At 40.3% G+C, this 21,087-nt stretch overlaps 2 pseudogenes; both read left to right on the forward strand.

Annotated features, from left to right (window-relative positions):
• The first annotated feature begins 6,402 nt into the window (after positions 1-6,402).
• LOC102512597 lies at positions 6,403-6,668 on the forward strand (annotated as a pseudogene).
• A 7,320-nt stretch (positions 6,669-13,988) lies between these two features.
• LOC116664448 lies at positions 13,989-20,793 on the forward strand (annotated as a pseudogene).
• The last annotated feature ends 294 nt before the right edge of the window (positions 20,794-21,087 follow it).

Below are 21,087 nucleotides of genomic sequence, written 5' to 3' on the forward strand. Positions count from 1 at the left end.
GACACAAATGAACTTATTTACAAAACAGAAACAGACTCACAGATATAGAAAACAAACTTGTGGTTACCGGGGGAAATGTGGGGAGTGGAGGGATAAATTTGGAATTCGGGATTAACATATACACACTAATATATATATAATAGATAAACAGCAAGATCCTAGGTATAGCACAGGGAACTATATTCCATATCTTGTAATAGCCTGTAATGAAAAAGACTGTGAAAAGGAATATACATATGTATAACTGAATCACTATGCTGTACACCAAAAATTAACACAACATTGTAAAATAAAATAAAATAAACTGCATGGCTAACAGAAAAAAAAAAAAAAGAATCCATCCAACTCCAGTATTCAATTATTTCTGTCTTTTGGGCTGGAGATGGATTTGACACAGATGAGTAAATATAGCCTGTTGCCCCTTGTTAGAGGTGGGTCATCACAAATTTGGCCAATGGGAAGATGCACTGAAGACACTGTGTGTGAAGCCTGCAAGAATATCGGTTCTTCATATCACAGTTGGTTGCTCTGGTCTGTGTGTCTCTGTCAACTTCCAGTGGCTAATAAGCTTTTGGCCCGGTGATGGAAGCAATAATGCCAATGACAAAGATAAACAGGGTCCTCTGCCAGGAGCAAAAGCTGACATCTTTCTAGTAATTGCAACCTGATATGTGCATGGTCCTAGGATCATGGGACATCTCTACCATAGTCATTTACTATCTGCAGTGGCTCCAAGGGCTTCATACTAGGTGATGGCTGCCACGGGGGCTGTATTATCATGACTACGCCAAGGGAGAATGGCCATGTTCTTCTTGTAACTTCTCAGAGCAAATGGAGCTGGAAATGGACATTAGGAAGAACACCCACAGAGCTCAGCCTATCTTGGTGGTGGTTAATCAGAGATGAATTCCATGAATTCCATAATCAATTCTTAATTCCAAATTAAGAAAAGCTGTTTAGATTCACAGACTCATAGAAAACAAACTTACAGTTTCCAGGGCGGGGAAAGGGTGGGAGGGATAAATTGGGAGTTCAGATGTGCAAATAATAACTACTATATACGAAATAGATAAAAAACCAAATTTCTTCTGCATAGCACAGAGAACTATAGTCAGTATCTTTTGGTAGTCTATAATGAAAAAGAATATATGTATGTATATGTATGACTGAAACATTATGCTGTACACCAGAAGTTGACACATTATAAACTGACTATACTTCAATTTAAAATAATAAATTAAAAAAAGAAGAAAAAAGAAACGCTGTTTATAGTTGGATTTTAAAGAAAGAGTAGGGAGAAAACTTCACTTCTCTGTTTTTAGAAGTGCTCTGTATCACATAGAAATGCTTTTGATCACTACTTATAGCAAACCCAATGTTGATTGCTTATTATTTTATTGCATGACAAGAAGTCTTACCTGGATGGTTTTTCTCTTTTCTGTTCCTTACCCTTAGCATGCTGGCTTTTTAAGTTTTTGCCTATTCCTTCATATAGCACCAGCCATTTCTGCCTCTTCTCTCAGGAATGGAGAAGCTTTTCCCTCTACATATTATGGCCAGAATTGGGTCACATGGTTACCCCAAGCTCTAATGGAGACTGGGGAAATGAATGTCTGTCTAAGAGGAAGAGGGTTGTTATAACTGCTTTAAAGCAGGCAAAATTCATCTCCAAGACCCTAGTCACTTGTTATTACAAGCAAAATTGGAGTTCCAGTAACAAGAAAGGAGAGGCGTTATTAGGTAGACAACTAACAGTGTCTGTCACAGGCTTTGCCACATCAGACACAGAGGTCTTAGAGGGTGTGAGACGGAAATACAGTGGACTCCATCACTCTTTGCACACGTTCCCGCCACCTTGGATGCCTTCCTCTCCTTCCCTTCCCTCCCTCTTCTGAACAAACCTCTTCTCCTTATATACACAGGTAAATTGCAAGTGAATTCTTGCTCATCCTAAGAGCCTACTGAAATCATCTTCACGGGATCTTTCCTGGCCTCACATCCCAGTGTCAGGCATGCCCATATCTGCTCCCACAACAAACTCTACCTGGGCGTGCATCACACCGAGTTGCAGCTCTCTCTTTTCTTATCTTTGTTTACTCCCAGATTGACTTCTTGAGGAGTCTTATTCAGATTCACATCCGCAAGACTGAGCACAAGCCTGACACATACTAACTGAATGAATGAGAACTCCAAAAAGAGTTTTGAAACATGCTATAACTCCTTAAGAAATGATGTTTCTGGATAAAGCATATACAGAAGTGTTTATTATTTGTGATTATAACACAGCACACTTTTCAAGGAAGAGGTGCTGTGTCTTATAAAGTCTTTTCTACCTTTGTCTGCTGGCTTCTAGCACCATCCCCTTACCTACGCTTACTTCCCAACTGTACGTGGTGGAGTGAGATTGCTTTCATCCACAGGCCATCACGGGGAAGGCAGTGTTTCACTGGGAAGAAAGCCTGGGCTTTGGAGGTTTGAATCTCAGCTCAGCAATTATCACCTTCTGCTAAAGAGCAACATGAGTCAGCCCGTTAACCAACCTCATTGAGCTTCAGTTTGCTTATTGGTGGAATGTGATAAATATGAGTAATAGCCTCATAGGGTTATTTTGAGTACTTAATGGCATAACATATGTAAAATGCTCAGCACATGGTAGACGCTCAAAAAATTATTATTGTTAGTGAAAGAATATTGGATCTTCAATATACTTTTTATCAGTTCAGAGTTCTCTTATTTGCAGATGATTTCACTGCCCTAGAGCCAAAAAGTTTTGTATCACACAATGAAGTTGAGAAATTTCTTAGCTCCATATCATGTATGTACCTAGACACCTCTATATATTAAAAAACAAAACCTGGTGATAATCACATCCTTAGTTTCAAGGCCAGGTCACAGAATATCCCCATGGGAACTGCTCTGTGTTTTACATATCAATATTATGAAAGCATGAAGACCTGTTTATAGTAAGGTTATATGTATTCTAAATACATTTAGAAGAATTTATAATTATTCCCCATTATACTTTCATTGAGGTACAATACACATTCTGTAAAATTAGCCCTTTAAAGTGTACAGTTCAATGGATTTTGGTATCTTTTGAGTTTTGCAGCCAGTTATAATCTAACTCCAGAAAATTTTCATCACTCTAAAAAGAAACCCCCATCTATGTTAGCTGTCACTGTCAATGGGCAGTAGTATTTTGAAAGGAATCTTTTTTTCTGAGCATGTTTCAGTATTTCATTCCTTTTTACAGCTGAATAATACTCCATTGTGTAGATATGCCACATTTCATTTATCTATTCATCATTTAATAAATATGTGTTGCTTCCACTTTTTGGTGATTATGAATACTACTACTATGAACATTTGTGTGCAAGTTTTTGTGTGGACATATGCGTCTACTTCTCTTGGGTAGATACCTAGGAGTGGAATTGCTGATTGTGTGCTAACTTTATGTTTAAACTTCTGAAGAACTGCCAGCTGTTTTCAAAGTGGCTGCTACATTTTACCTTTTCACCAGCAATGTCTAAGGGTTCCAATTTCTCTACATCCTCATCAGCACTTGCTATTGTCTGTTCTTTAATTTTAGCCATTCTAGCGGTGTGAAGTGGTAGTTCATTGAGGTTCTGACTTGTATTTCCCTGAAGACCAATAATACTGAGCATCTTTTTGTATGCTTCTTATCCATCTGAGTATCTCCTTTTCTGGAGAAATGTCTATTCAAATCATGTGCCCATTTTTAAATCTCTTTCTGGAGAAATGTCTATTCAAATCATTTGCCTATTTTTAAATTTCATTTATCTTTTTATTGTTGAGTTGCAATCATTCTTTATATATCCTGAGTACTAGACCTTTATTAGATGTATAATTTGCAAATGTTTCCTCCCATTCTATGGGTTGGCTTTTCACTTTCTTCATAGTGTCCTTTGAAATACAGAAGTTTTTCATTTTGATGAAGGCAAGTTTATCTATTTTTGTTGTTATTGTTGCTTGTGTTCTTGGTGTCGTATCTAAGAAACTATCGCCAAATCCAAGACCACAAAATTCATACCTGTGTTTCTTTCTAAGAGTTCTATAGCTTGAGCTCTTGGTATTTTGACCTCTTCCATGAATCATAAATATTCTTAATGGCATCTAGAATGGTGAATCCTTTCCAGAATATTTTCCATTTATTTTACCCAGATCCATCAGAGGAATCACTATGTACAGCAGCTACAACCTTATGAAATATATTTCTTAAATAATAAGACTTGAAGGTAGAAATTAGTTCTTGACCTATGGGCTGCAGAAGGAATGTTGTGTTATCAGGCATGAAAACAACAATCTCATTGTCCACCTCCATCAGAACTCTTGGTTGACCAGGTACATTGTCAATGGGCAGTAATATTTTGAAAGGAGTCTTTTTTGGGGGAGGTAGGTCATGACAGTGGGCTTAAAATATTCAAGTAAGCCATGTTATAAACAGATATGCTGTCACGCAGGCTTTATTTTCCATTTATAGAGCATAAGCAAAGTATATCTAACATAATTCTCAAGGGCCCTAGGATTTTCAGAATGGTAAGTGAGAATTGGCTTCAACTTAATGTCATCAGCTGCACTAGTCCCTAACAAGAGAGTCAGCCTGTCCTTTAAAGCTTTGAAGCCAAGCATTGACTTCTCTTCTCTAGCTATGAAAGTTCTAAATGGCATTTTATTCCAGTGTAAGGTTTTTTCATCTACACTGAAAAATCCATTGTTTAGTGTAGACACTTTCACTAACTACCTTAGCTGCATCTTCTCGATAACTCGCTGCAGCTTCTTCATCAGCACTTGCTGCTCCACCTCGCACTTTCATGTTACAGAGATGGCTTTTCTCCTTAAACCTTGTGAACCAAGCTCTGCTAGCTTCAAACTTTTCTTCTGCAGCTTCCTCACCTCTCTCAGCCTTCATAAAATTGAAGAGAGTTGGGATCCTGTTCTGGATCAGGCTTTGGTTTAAGGGAATATGGTGGCTGGTTTGATCTATCCAGACCACTAAACTTTCCTCATATCAGCAATAAGGTTGTTTTGCTTTTTTATCACTCATGTGTTCACTGGAGTAGCACTTTTAATTTCCCTCAAGAACTTTTCCTTTGCATTCACAACTTAGCTGACTGTTTGGCACAAGAGGCTTGGTTTTCAGTCTGTCTTCATTTTCAACATATCTTCCTCACTAAGCTTAATCATTTCTAGCTTTTAATTAAAAGTGGGAGATGTGTGACTCTTCCATTCACTTGAACATGTAGAGGCCATTGTAAGGTTATTAACTGGCCTAATTTCAATATTGTCATGTTTCAGGGAATAGGAAGGCTCGAGGAGAGGGAGAGAGATGGGGAAACAACCAGTCAGTAGAGCATCAGAACACACACAACACTTCTCAACTAAGTTTGACGTCTTACACAGGCACTGTGCATGGCCTCCCAAAACAATTACAACAGTAACATTGAAGATCACAAATCACCAATTGTCATGAAGCAAAGTTCTCCTAAAATCGAGGTTCCTTGCCGAGTTTATGATTAACCTCTCTATCCAAAATTTTATTCCCTTTCTTTTCCTACCCCTGCTCCCCTCAGAATTGGGTAGTATCAAAGAAAAGGGGTGACTGAAACTGAGCAGGACTCTCCCAGGTACAAAAGCCTCTCCTTGTCCTGGTTCTTGTTTGTAGAAAAAGGCTTTAGTCTCCTAGGCCTTCCCTGAGTTCCAAAGAGCAGACTCAAGCAATTACTAGTTAGGGAAGTGAGGGAATGCAGAAACAAAGGAAAAGCAAGTATTTCAGGTAACAAAACGAGAGTCCTAGTTCCCCCTCAAGGGATGTACCTAACAATCTGATGCGTGTCTTTGAATTGTTCTGCAGAAACTAAGACCCTCACCCAGGTGAAAGATGATGACTACATGCTGACCACAAACACACAGATCCCAGGCTGGTTTGATGATTAAGATTTCCAAAACTTCACCTTGTTAACCTCACCATCAACCAGTCAGAAGAAAGGCCATAAGCTACAACACTTGCCCAAATGTTGCCTTTAAAAACTCTTTCCTGAAAGCCATCAGAGAGTTTGAAATATTACAAGAATTACCAAGATGTGACAGAGACATGAAGTGATCAAATGCTGTTGGAAAGATGGCACTGGTAGACTTGCTCGACGTAGGGCTGCCACAGAAATTCAATTTGTAAAAAATGCAGTATCTGTGAAGTGTAGTAAAGCAAAGCCCAATAAAACAAGGTTTGCCCATATTTACATATTTACACACACATACATACATATGGAGAGAAAGAAAGAGAGAGAGAGATTTATTGCAAAGAGTTGGCTTATGCAATTTTGGCAATTCTAATATCCACAGGGCAGGCTGTCAGGAAGGGCAGGTTGGAGCCAGGACTCCAGGATGGCGTCAATCACACCACTAAAGGAGAAGAAGCTCCTGGATGTCACATTAGGGGAGCTGCCAAGCTGGATACAGATGCAGGATTTTACCCCTAAAGGCATTGCTGGAGCCTTTCAATGAGGTTACTACCCGTATTACAAGAAGTATGTCAATGTGAAGAAAGGGAGTACCACTGAGCTTTCTATGGTGCTGGCAGCTTACATGCTTTCCAATTACTGCTGTTCTTACAAGAACTCACACATGAGTGGCTACGCAAGTACCACTGAACAGGGTGCACTCTGCACTCCTGACCGTATCCTAATGGAGAATGAACGCCTAATAAAAGATGACTGGTACCTGGGGGTAAAAAAGAAAGGAAGGGGAGGCTGAACTTCTTAGGCAAAAGCGGAAGCTGCTGTGCACAGGCAGAATTTCTTCTTCAGGGAAGCCTCAGTTCCGCTCTTGAGGTCTTCCAGCTGATTGAATCAGCACCCCCCCCCACTTATCTCGGATAATCTTCCTTAAAGTAAACTGATTACAGACTTCAGTCACATTTACAAAATATCTTCACAGCAACACCTAGATTAGAGTTTGACTGAACAACAGGGGACCGTTAGCTCAGCAAAGCTGACAGACAGGACGGACATTACCATCTACAAGTCTCTCTTCACGCCAGCACTGCACAGTCCCAATGACTGTAGCTCTGTGATAAATTCTGGAATCAGGAAGTGGGAGTCTTCTAACTTTGTTCTTCCTTTTCAAGATTGTTTTGGCTATTCTGGGTCCTTAGCATTTCCAGATGAATTTTAGGATTAGCTTGTCAATTTCTGCACCCACATTCATTTTTATATTACGATAAATTGATAAATCATTAACTTTGAAGTCAAACCTATGTGACTTAAGATGCTCTGCTTTGTCTCTCAGGATCACTACCAGTATTTCCTATCTAGGGCAAGCAAAAGTGTATTCCACCTGCCAGTGTGAAGGACGGAGATGAAAAAAGCATCACAGGAATAAATGAATTAATGTGACACCCAGTAAGCAATTTCAATTCTCAAATACTATAACTTAAATAGTACTTCTCTCTCCTGACTATTAAAGAGAAAAGGATAGCATGTTCCACATGTTACTTGATATGGTTGTTGGTAACAAGTGTTATTTTCACCTTCCTCTGGAGAGGGCCCCCAATGTACTCTCAAAATCAATTCATTTCGTTGCCCATAAATCTCTCTGAGACTTCACAAAGCCGCAAGTCATGTGATGTGACTTGTGGCTGGAGAGATGAATGAGCACAGTTTCTGCCCTTGGGAAACCTGGGGTGACTGTCAGAGCCAACAGAACCAGCCAAAACGAAGAAACCAGGAGCCCACCTGCCTTGCCTTTGACCCAAGTATCAAATGGACATCTCCTGTCTCCCCTGACTGGGCCATTTTCTGGTCATTCCTACATGACATGATCCACTTTTTTGAGGACATACCACATTGGTGAGAAGCAGTTGTGACGTCTCGGCCTCCTTCAAGACGAGAGGGAACGGGAAAGCCCCGCTGATAATTGCAGCCCGCCCCCTCGCCACCCCCCACCCCCACCCCGCTCTGCCTTTCGGTTTTCTGGAAAGGTTTCTTAGCACTCAGGCAACCTGAAGTGATTTGAGAGACAATGTGCATTTTTAAGAGCCAGTTAGTAGCCAATTGCCTAGAAAAATACCTAATCAGCAGTTGGCCCTTTTGAGATTTACTCTGAGGGCTCCTCACCTTTGCTTGTCACCAGCTTTGAGATGCTTGTAAGAAAAGGAGCTGAAAGCTTGTAAAGATTGAAAAAATCAGGCTGCATTCTATTAAGAGGCTTTCTTCTTTTCTTTTTCTTATCTTGTGAAAGAGACTACACGGAGGCTAGGGATCGAGACACTAAATGCCCCTATTGCTCAAAACTGTATCCACAGTTGATACAGGGACTGGGAAAGAAGGTGGTCCTCGAGTTCTGACTGAAGGCCTTACATTCTCTGTGATGAAATCAGTCTCTTATGCCCCACGTGAATAAGCGAGTATGTTTTCACAGGACCATTGAAAATACAGCATTCATAGAACACACCAAAATCTGTTCAACAATGCTCATTATGATTATGCATTTAACTCTAAGAGTGCACTTTGTCTTTCACAATAAAAGTGGGCTGGGCATAGATGTTGATTGTTTTGGAGATTCTAACACCAAGGAGCAGAACCTGGTGCCCCATCCCTGGTCAGGGTAAAATCAGCATGAATGCTGTGTAATCTAGCCAACAGGATTGATCCCGGTCAGGTATTAAGGGCTAAAATGGATTAAACAAAAGGCATTCCCCTTGTAACAAGAAGGAGAAACTTCAAAAGGTGGGATTTGTTCTTGTTATGACAAAGGAAGTGGATTTACAAACCGCCTTGAGGCACACCCCTCTGTGACTTTCAATTTGCTCTGCTCCGTACTGGGAGGTTTTTTTTTCTCCCCTTCTTTCCACCCCCACACCCCACACTCCCCGCGCCTCCCAGAGCCTACCCAGGGCAAGAACCTCAGGTTAAGAGAATCAGATTGAGAATGCTTTTTTCCATTTGTTTTTAAAGACCAGGCACCAGGCATCTCCCCGATCAAATGACACTCATGTTCAGGCACCTCCCAAAGCCCCTATCACTCAGACGTGTGACAGTGGCAAGGACAGGTGAAGCAGGGAGTGCTGTTTACATGCCTCCAGCAGAGCAGGCAGAACCCTCCATTCTGGTGCTTGTATTTGCGTGAAAATTCCGGAGACAGAAAGGCAAACAAGAAGCAGGGTATCCTAATGGATTAACAGAACTCCACTCCCTGAAAGGAATTAACACCTCACTGCATAGATTTATAGTCCTGGGTCAGGATTAGCCATGTTGGGCTTTATTTTCAATCCCTTGATTCAATGTTACAGTAATTTTTATCGTAATAGTACAAACGTGAACATAATTTATCTTCTGAGAGTTCAAAGCATTATGTAGTTTTTGGTAAGATCTATACATGTATACACTCACATACACCTGCATGTATAATCTATTTACTTATCAATTATTATGCTTTAATTACCCTTAAAATACTTAAATTCTCTGGGATGAAAATGGGAACAGTACTAGTATGTAAAATGTTGTATCAAAGTTTCTCAATTCAAGTACTGCACAAAGCCCTTTAAAAAAAGAAACCCCTACTGACGCCCAGATGTTGACTTCAATTATGTTTATAATAATATTACTTAAACATGTATGCACATAAAACTAGTGATGAGCTCCTTATACTGCAATTCTTATTCAATTATAAAACCAAAGTCTGTGCACTAATTACAAACAAATTGCAAACCAAACAAAATTCAAATTAACAACATTAAATTAATATGGCCTGATACATAATGTTGTCTTGAAATTGAATTACCACTTACAGCACGGCTGTGGCACTGCCTGCCCCTCCCTCGTTCTGTTGAGTTGGGCATGTTCAATGCAACTATCTGAATTCCTGGAAAGCGTTTTTCAAACCAAATACCTTGACATCATTTGATCCTCATTACTTATTGATCAAAGTATTACTTCTCTGAGTAATTGTTATCATGGTGATCTTTTCAACTGTAATAAATATTCTGTTTCATTTTTCTGATGCAATTGTGAAAACCCAATATGTGATTTATGTACTGAGTTTGTGGTGTTCTCTACTCATTAGTCTGAAACAGTGAAAGTACTGCTGGGCTCCGATAATACTACAATCACAGACTTCGGTGCTGAAATTACATGGTAGGACTCTATTGTATGTCACCCAGAATATGATTATATTGTATTTTTAAAAGACTGTTTTCTTCATAAATCAACAACTTTTTATGGAGAATGCAATGTCCCCTGAGAATACATCCTTGGTCCTGGATTTAAGGATTCTAAATAAATTATACAAGCTCAGCAGTATCTTTGTCCCCAGAATTCATTCTCTTGCTACAGGATTGAGCATCTGAACCAAACAACAACAACAACAACAAAAATCCCTCCTTTTTTATGAGGCAGGAGTTCAGGTCCTCATCAAGTGACTAGTCTTCATTACCGAGCCAACCAATATTCTCTGATTAATAAATATAAGACCAAGTGTTTCTCCTTAAGGAGCTTACAATCTACTTGAGGAGACAAGACACAAACATAAAAAAATGTTCTATTTAAATGTCTTCAAAGTTTGCTCCCGAGGAATCAACATTTCTTGATCAATCCATAAAGTTTAAATTAAGCTATGGAAACATTATTTGTCATTTACACTTGAATACTTCGTAAAACTTCAAATCATATTGTGACCTTCCCATGCAGTGAAAAATGCAGCATCTGGAAGATAACATCAGTGGTTTGAAATGAAGAAACCTGATAGCATTTGGACTTTGACTTTCTGAAAAACACCTGTGTCATTAAAATGACCTTGAAAGTTGTGACCAAAATAGTCAAACAAAGCCATGAGAAATTGCCACACAATCAAACTGGCTGTTATCTTATATCTGAAAAAGCTGTGTGGTCATAAGAGATAAAAAGTATACGGAAAGAATGCAGGCTTTTGGTAGGTTTGAGTATCCTCTAGAATTAGGGGAGAAAGAAATTCACATACAATAAAGAGTCAAAAATATGTCAAATACAATCTAGTGATTTTCCTGGATGGGGGGTGGGGTGTGATTACAGGAGAACTAGGTAATACATAACTCGAACCCAGGGCAAAGGTCTATCTGGGATCACCCATTTGGGAGTGGGAGGTTAAATATAACAACTAAAAGGCAGGAGCAGCATATTACATTAGGACTGACGACAAAAATCCAGTCTTGGTCCCAGCTGGAACCTCTGGTCATTAAACAATCTTAATCCTCAGCACGGCTTTGAGATCATTCAAATCTTTTAGAATGAATGTAAAAGTGTTAAGCGGCTCAAACTTGCATTTTCAGTATGTTTGAGTGAAAAGGAATCTGTGTATATTTGGCATATATTACTACTTGTCCATATTTAAGAGAATCTGTCCTATTAGAGTAACTGCTCAGCCTTGTAATTCCAGTATTAAAATGTATGAGCCAGTATGAGCAATTTAGCCTTGTGATTTTAAGTTGAAATCTAAGGTTATAAATAGTACTGGACTGTCTCAGAGAGCTTAAGAATCACCATCTATGAGTTTCAATTATCGAACTTGTAAGAATAATTTGAGTACTTGGGAAGGTTGGTCAATCAAAGGACTCTAAAAGAAAATCAAGTACATACATTAATAAATGTAATTGAAAGTATTCTAGGATATTTAATTAAATGTATTAATTAGACGAGTTTATTCAAAGACCAACTTAAAAAGTAATTATTCAAATTTGTTAGGCTAATACACAGTATAATAAAAATTGTAAGCCAAACCTAAAAGCTTATGGAAGAGCTACGTTTTTGAATTTGTAATTTAGCATATCAAATATTATTGTTTTAAAACTAAAGTTATCTCCTGATCCATATATTCTGCCCATAAAAAAAAGAAATCCCACAATTTATAAAGTAAAAATGCTTCTTCTTTCCCTGTATCATTTCAAATGCAAATATATGACCAATCATTATCTTAATCATCTCTGCAATTGCAATATAAACTATGTTTCAGTTTTTTGGATGCAACTGTAAACTAACTACCACTAACATAATCTCACTGGGGTTGTCAAGGAAGTCTAGTGTTTGTCTTGCCAAATAGTAGAAAATATGACTGACCTCTGGATGGGTGCTTATCATGGAGTAGGTAATGGGGAGTCTGAAGCCCCGCTCATAGGAACCAGCTCTCACAGGGATCCACCCCAATCTCTCTCCTTCCTACATTATTTACAGTGCCCTCCCAGTTCACCCCTCACCCATTTCCATTACAATCCACATCTCACTCTTAGCAATGGAGACACTGCTTTCACAGAGCTCCCTTACATACTGAAGAACCTGGGTCATAGCTATTGCAGTGGACTGAATTATGTCCTCCCACCCCAAATTCTAACCCCCAAAGTGAAGGTATTTGGAAATGGGGCCTTTGGGAGGTAATTAGGGTTAGTTGAGGTCATGAGGGTGGGGCCCTCATAATAGGGATTAGTGTCCTTATAAGAAGAGACACCAGAAAGAAACTCTCTCTCCCCTTCCTCCCTGCTTATCTCTCCCTCCCTCCCATGTGAGGACACAGTGAGCAGGTGGCTCTCTGTAAGCCAGAAAACTCAATTGTCTGGCACCTTGATCTTGGACTTCCCAGCCTCTAGAACCATGAGGGCTAAATTCCTGATGTTTAAGCCACCCAGTCTACGGCATTTTATTATAAAAGCCTGAGCAGACTAAGGCAGTAATACCTAAGGAATAATGCTTCTAATTAATAAGGATAAAAAAGTTATCAATTGCAGCCAAGATTGTTCTTTCTAATTAGCAATTTCAATAACAACTAAAGGACTCACAGATAAGGGAGACACTACATGCTTTTTTCTACAATGTCCCATTTAATGGCTCATTTCTAAACCTACTCCAGGATTGAAGGTCATCTAACAGACAGTTTTTCCATGTTAAAAGAGCAATCACACAGTTGCTCACGGAACTGTGTGGTGCATAGCAATCATGGCCCCAGTTTTTCACTCCTTCCTGTCTCCATGCCCCTTGTCATGTCCCTTTGCCTTCCTCCGTGGGCAGGGTAGCCTGATGTTAGCATCTTGTACCTGACACCGAGCTCAGTTATGTGTTCTTCTTTGTTCACTGAGTCCTTAGAAGAGAGGCTGCAAGCAGAGGCTTGATATGGGCTCGTGCATTGGTTTGCTCTCCCCTGCACTCCAGCCGTCATCAGGGAACGTGCCAAGGCTGAGTCACCCCAGTCACACTAGCCTAGATCAACCCACAGCCAGCCTCACTCCAGACTTGTGAGCAAGCCCTGACTAAGGTCAGCAGGTCCACCTCGCTGACCTCCAGATGCATGACCTAAAACACCAACTGACACAGATGGCAAATGTGGAAAACACATGCTCGGGGTGGCGGGGTGGGTATAGCTCAGTGGCAGAGTGTGTGCTTAGCATGCAAGAGGTCCTGGGTTCAATCCCCAGCACCTCCGTTAAAAATATAAGTATGTAAATAAATAAACCTACCTACTTCCTCCCCAAAACACGAGCAAAATGAATAATAAAGTTAGATGCAAGCAAAAAAAAACCTCATAAGATTAAAATTTAAAAAAATTTTTCAATTAAAAAAAGCCAAAAAGATACATGCACACCAATGGTCATAGCAGTCACAGTACCCAAGATACAGATGAAACCTAAATGTTCATCAACAGATGACTGGATTAAAAAGGAACAAAAAGAAAAAGAAAACACATGCTCTAGCCGGTGGTTCCCACTAGTAGGGGCAATGAATGCTGTTTCTTTGCACACCCTAATTGAAAATCTTTCAGAGTTAAAGCTGTTTTAAGTTTAAACAACTACAAAAATAACTGGGCTCTGACCTACAAAAGTGGCTTCAATGTCTGTTATCAAACAAAACAATGAATGCCTTCAAATCCTACACAGAGTTATTATCAGAGTGACTTGAAGGTATCCCTCACACAGGGATATTCCTGTTTTAGTTTTGCCTAAAATCACTTTCGACATGAGGTAATTATTCTGTCAGGAACACTGCCACGTTATCACCCTGTACCTTGGCAAACAAGTGTGTCCTCAGATCCTCATTAAAGAATCTGTGAGGCAACAGAAGTGACATGTCTTTCAGAGGCTCAAGGAGGAACTCATCCCAACAATGTGTTACATCCAGAAATTGTTCTTTTCTTTTTTTTTTAAATCCACATTGGACCTAAGCAAACCCAGAAGAATAATGTCTCATAAACACACTTCCCCTGCCCCCTGGATAAGAGAGAAAAATGCCTCCTAGATCTCTCATGTCTCTAATTCCAGGGATTTGGGTCCCAGTAATGAAATGAGAAAGAAGCTCCCTGAATCATTTTTAATCTGAGCCTTTTCTCTGAAGAAAGGTCCCTGAGGAGTTAATGTCACGTCACTAAGTAATTAGATCTCCATTGCTTAGCAAGAATTCTACACCAAAGGCAGGGTAATTCTATTAGAAAATGAAACCACAACATTGTACAGTTCTGAAGCTACTAAATTTGTATTTAATTATCCAGGTAATGTAATTACGCAATCAGTTCTAATCTGATATCAAGAGGAAAAGTTCTTGGTGTGTGTGTTTTTTTTTTGCAAGGTTTTGTGAAAGGGCCACACAATTAATATGACACACTTAATTACTGAAATGTAAAGACATCTTTGCAGGAATATATCCCCATCCAAACATGTACGCTATATTAACTGCATAGATCTTTGCCATTACTAATGTATTTGTGGCTTCTTATCTTATAATGACCTATGGTAATAACTATCCCCGTAATAAAACAGAGACCTTAGCCTTGTATTGCAAAGCTCAATTCTGCACATTATTCCCTAGAACAGCAGAGAAACAATAAGGAATCAGAAAAGACTTTCGATTCCCTTAAATGTTCATAAGAAATGTTTTAAAAATCTATCCAAATCATGAAAATCTACTGGAAGCACACATTTTCAAATACGTGTCTTACTGGAGAAAGAAAAAGAAAAGTCAAATACAGAAACAGACTCAAGAGACACAGTAAACAAACTTAGGGTTACTGGGGGAAAGGGGTTGGGAAGGGATAAATTTGGGAGTTTGAGATTTCTAAATATATAAAAATAGATTAAAAAAATTTCTTCTGTATAGCACAGGGAACTATATTCAATATCTTGTAGTAACCTATAATGAAAAAGCATATTAAAATATATGTATGTATATGTATAATTGAAACATTATGCTGTACACCAGCAACTGACACACTGTAACTGACTATACTTCAATTAAAAAAAAAGAAAAATCAAATATATTCAATTGATAATTAAGTGGATTGACATGTGTCAGCAAAGTAAGATTCTTCCCTTATAGCTTAGAATCTCTTATAAATACAAACTTCAAAAATTTCCTTCAACAGTAGACTTGGTTCTTACAGATAATACTGGCTTTGCTTTACTAAGACAGTTCTTTAAATTCCACTTTTCTTTTCTAGCACACCTCTACTACATAAACAAAGTTTCTTATATGCTTTATTTTACTTGATTATTTAAGATTTTAGGTGTTTGGGGTAGAGGGTATAGCTCAGTGATAGAGAGCATGCTTAGCATGCACGAGGTCATGGGTTCAATCCTCAGTACCTCCACTAACCAAAGGAAAAAAATACTTTAGATGTTTGCAATACGGCCCCCTTAAAAAGAGAGAGCATGGCAGCCTAAAGAAACAGGGATTGCAGACAGGAACTGAGGTGTCAGAATGTTCACCTTTTGGTTAAGTCTTCCACTTCCTATCCTGAACTGTGTAATTTTCCAGTTTTCCACTACCACTTTTTAAATTAAGTGAGCCTACCAAAAATGTCACTTGAAGTCAGAAACTAGTCTTCTGTGTTGTTTCTCCTCACCTGTTTATCCCTTTGGCCAATAGCTGTGCAGCCTGATTTTGTTTCCCAGCACGGGTAGAAGCTGGATGTGTGGCCATTATTACTTGACGTTGTTTGAAATCTTTTTCCTGGAGGGTGAACATTCAAGGTAAGTGAGCTCAAAGTGGAGGAGAGCACGTGCATTTGCTGATGGAAAAGCCAAGAAACAGAGCAAAGCAGTGACTGGGTTGGGACCAGAAAGCATCTTCTTTATAGTCAGAAGAGAAACTGTTGACATACATAGAGGCTAGGAACGAGTTAGGTTTCTATTGTTGTGATACAAGTGACTGCCATCTTGGTCTTCTCACCAGGTACTCACAAGGTCTTTTTCTGTGTGCACACACCTCTGATGTCTCTTTGTGCATCTAAATTTCCTCTTATAAGGACATCAGTCAGGTTGGTTAGGACCCTCCCTAAGGGCTTCAGTTTAACTTAATCACCTCTTTAAAGGCTCTATCTCCAATGCAATCACATTCTGAAGTTCTAGGAGTCAGGGTTTCAACATATGAATCTGGGAGAAGTGGACACAATTCAGCCCGTAACAATAATGTTGGCTTAAGAGACTAATTGCAAAGTAGCTAAAAGAAAATGGAAACAATAAGTAGGAATTGGAGAAGAAGGGGAAAGAAATGTTCAGTTTTTCTGCCCAAGAGGACACTTCAGAAGTATACATTGCTCTAGTGGACTCTCTCTGCCCGTGGGCAGTCTTCAAGAACCGGCGGGATAGGGGTGAGGGGGACATCACAGAGGAGGTCCCTAACAGGGAGGGGATGCTTATTTTATAATTTTACAGGTGATACACCACCTGCACCCCACAGTAATGCAGCACAAGAATTTCAACTAGATCTCCTAAAACAAGAATGCCTTCAGACATAGCATGAGCTCGGAAATCATTTAAATCAGATGATGTCAGACCCACTTGTGACAATATGGCAAAACAGAATCTCCTAAGGGAGAGATTGGGTTGGGCTTATTCAGAAACTGGTACATCAGAATCCGACATGGTACCTCTCTAAAGATTTTTAAGGGTGGGTTTTTGACTCTATGAGATTTTCTCCTCTAATACTGACTTGAGTGTTAATCCCTATGTAAGATATGATTCTATTAAATCGGTTTCATATACTCTGCAAAAAAAAGGGCATCCCTAAATTGATTTAAATGGAGTATTCTAAACCATTTTATTCCTTCAGTATTACATTAATATTACATCAACCAATGCCTAACATTTCTCAGGACTATAGGAACAAGGTGCAAATTCCCTGACCTCAGGGAGGTTACAGTCTAGTTGTGGGGATAGAGATCACCAAGCAAATAATAAGCAGGACGAGCTGTATACGAGGAGGTGGTAAGTGCTATGATTTAGGGAAGGAGACAACTCTTGAAGAGTGGCCTGAGGGGTGAGCGGTCAGAGAGGTCGAAGGAGAATGAGAAGGGAGTGGCCTCCTAGCAGCCACGTCCAGACGGTGTTCCAAAGAGGAAAGATCAACTGGATCAGATGCTCCTCACAGTCAAACAGAAGGAGGACAGGGAATGTCCACTGGATTTGGCCCCACAAAGGTCAGGATGACCTGGACAAAGGCAGTTCTGAAGGAGCAGCGGGGTTAAGAGTCTGACTGAAGTGAGGTGGAGACCCTGAATATAGACAACTCTTCAGGGCACATCTGTGTTTTCAAAACGTCCTGTTTTCACTCAGGGTTGGGGCAAACCCCAAACATGAAATGACGTGTGAAGGCAAGAGGGCAGGTCAGTCTCCCACCTCTCAAGGACAGAGTCCACCCAGGCCCGGGTAGGCTGACTTGTGTCCCCCTTCTTTTCTAGTGCCTTTCCTGGGGCTGCTTCCCTTCGGGACCTAGAGATCCTCGCCCTCACATCCTGCTTGATCGCATCACTAGCACAAGCACCAGTTGATTCCATGCCTCTCTGCGGGGTATCGGCCTCATGTTTGCCAGCAGGGGGAGGAACCTGCCCCATGACTCCTCAAATCCAGTGGTGTCTGCAGCTGCACACTCGGCCTATTTTAACAAGTCTTAAGTGTTTCTGAAAAAGGAAAACCAAAAGGAACCCAAATTGAGAGAAACAACCTGAAGTATCTGGCCTGAGCCACAGGGAAGAGGAAGCAGGCCTCAACTCTCCTCCTCTGAGAGGCCATATGCTTTAGGGCCTCAAAGAATGCCCCAATTTATACAAGTCGCCGCTGCAGCATTAAGCCTGAATGGCATTTGGCGGCAGATAAAGTCTCCCTGTGTCATGCAGCAGAGGGCTGTGCGGCCAGATCTTGTTTAGAATTACATTTAAAACCTGGAAATCAAATGATATGTCCAGATAACTTCTGTGGTAAACCTCAAACCAGTCATGCTTCAGGTTAAGCCTCTGCATTTCTAAACAACATGCCTTTATTCTCTCCAGGCCGATTCGCGGACCTTCCCGCCAGCGGTATCAAGTAGCAAGCAGCTGAATGTACCCTCTGTTGTGAGCATTAAGGGATGGACAGCGGAGGGAGGCAGCACCCCTCCGCTGAGAAATTCTCCATCTCTGATACAGTCTCTGCAATACATACATCCAGTTTGCTCCCTCTTTGTTTCTTGGGTTATTTGCTAATTTATAAAATTCGAAAAACAAACAAAAAAACTCAACCAACCCCAAAAACATCCCATCACTTCAGAAAAATAGAGCGCTTAGCTTCCCAGACTTTTCTTCATCCCTCTCACTTGAACAAATCTCTCCTGGTCGTTGAGTGGCGTGGTCTTGCTGTATCTCGTCTCACAGGGTCAGAGTTTGAATACACCAGGAAAACTGACAGACCCTCCTAGGGTAAAAAAATTAGTCCAGTCCTGGCCACAGAGATAGAAGAGGGACAACACTGGTTTGTGTTATTTAATCCTCATTTTATCGCTGAGGAAACCAAGACTTACAAGGGAATGCAATGCCGTGATCAAGCTTGGAGGGTGAGCCCATGGTGTTGACAGGGCCTGTGCTAATGGGCATCCTTGTGAAAGAACCCCATTTTCTCAGGAAATTGTTCTGGCCTTCCCTTCTGCTTCCTATAAAGGAATCGATCCTGTTAGACACATGTGCTCCTGGCCACACCAGGCACCAAGAGAAGCCTTGAAGCATCTATATTGGTTCTGGGCTGTGGGATCGGCTTCTATTGGAGATCAGAGCTCATAAATGAGTTGCTAAGATCTCCTACTGCACAGCTTCCCCCAGGCACTATCTGATGCAGGAGGGAGAAGTATAAACCCGGACACTGAGCACATTTCAGTGCACTGGGGCAGGGAACATACCACCTGTAGAAGTCCACAAGGCATCGTTTTATTACTTTAGCAGTGAGAGAAGGATTTCCCCCCTGCCTTTGGGTAAAAAATGTTGCAGTAGATTCTTTTGCTAAAAGAGTCATTTAGATATTACTGGTCACGTCACATTGTAGTTGTTTGGAAATAATTATATCCATATCACAGACAGTAAATAATAGATGTGCGTTCACTAACGTTTTATTCATGTTCTGTTTTAATACGGCAAACTTAGAAGTAATTTAATCTCCCAGTAAATTGAAGTGGTGGGGGGTTCTTCACACAGAAGACTGCAAGTTATTAATTCCGGGCAGTCTTCATCTTGTACAATTAGTCCACTGCTTGCAGCTGGAAATGTTTTATTAATTTTCCATAGCAGTTGATTTTCCACAGTTTTCTCAGTTTAAATTAAGCAGTAAGAGCTGCTGTTTCTCCTTAAATAAATTTTCTTTCCACAAAAATACATGCCTCTGGCTATGTCAATTTTCCCATTTGATTAAAGTGCCAGCAGGCAATTAATAACTTAATGCATTTTAAAGTACTTTTGGAAAAAGTAATTTGAATAGCCAAACTTGTGTATTTGAATTGATTGTTGCAGAAGATTTTTAACAGGCATTTGAAAATCCTAGAACCTTGGAAAGGACGAATAGAGCCCAGCAACCATGTCTGGGGGACTGTGGGGTGGTCTCTGTAAAAGGCCCACAGCTGGCACTCAAACTTTGCCAGCAGGGCAGGTGATCACCTCTTTGTAGGAGGCTGGAGGAGAGGCAACCTCAAAATGGTCTTCATAGGGGCATACAGAAGACTGGAGTGGGAAAACCATTTAAAAAGCAATGAGACAAGATGGATGAACCTTGAAGACATGATGCTAAGTGAAATAAGCCAGACACAAAAGACAACTTTTGTAGAGTTCACGTATATGAGGTCCCTAGAATAGTCTACTGCATAGCGACAGAAAGTAGAATGATGGTTGCCAGGGGTGGAGGGGAGGGGGGAGAGGGAAGTTAGCATTTATTGGGTACAGAGTTTCTTTTAATGGTGATGAAAAATTTCTGAAGTTAGTGGTGATGACTGCACAACATGAGACTGAACTTAATGCCACTGAATGATATACTTAAAAAAGAGTCAAAAGGGTAAATTTTATGTGATTTCTATTTTACCACACACACACAAAAAAGCCATGTGACCTTTTTTCACGCTCAAGATGTAGAAGCAAGAATGTGATGGCTCCCCCTGTGCAAAATTCCACATTTCCCTGGCTCTTCTGGTAGAAGCCATGATCGACTGGGCTGAGAACACAAGCGCCACAATTCTGTGTACGCTCTTTGTGAAGTGGGCCAAGAGACAGCTGAGCAGACTTCTGATGCTGGTGTAGGTGACACGGTGATGGCTAGTCAAGAAAGGCAAACCAGAGTTCAGAAGGAAGGTACATCAAGCTGGGGTAATTAAACAACAGGAAGTCATTCTGGAGAAAGACGCTGTGTTCCTTTATTTTGACCATCATGGGGATGTCACAGTAAACTATAAAGGTGAGATGAAAGGTCCTGTCATCATAGTTGCAAAGGTGTGTATAGACTCATGGTCTAGGATTGTGCCCCATGCCGGCAGCATTGCATGATTCTCCAGTGCCTTTGTTTAAAAAAACACCCCATTAAAAATTATTTGCTCCCTCCCCTCAAAAAATGTAATGAGGATATTCAAAGCTAATTGGTTTCCTTTTTAAAAGAACACACACACACACAAAGGAAAACATGCCCTAGTGTCATCTATAGTGAGAGTTCAGGCTTCTATTTGACTGTGAGTCTTTCACTGACCTCTGAGTATCCGACTCAGAGGATTGGCTGACACTGTCTACTGTTTCCTTAGAAATCTATTGACCAAGGCCCAGGAAAAGCTGATGCTCAGCCCCAGT

The sequence above is a fragment of the Camelus ferus genome, chromosome 6 (assembly GCF_009834535.1).
Source record: "Camelus ferus isolate YT-003-E chromosome 6, BCGSAC_Cfer_1.0, whole genome shotgun sequence".
Taxonomy (NCBI): Eukaryota; Metazoa; Chordata; class Mammalia; order Artiodactyla; family Camelidae; genus Camelus; species Camelus ferus.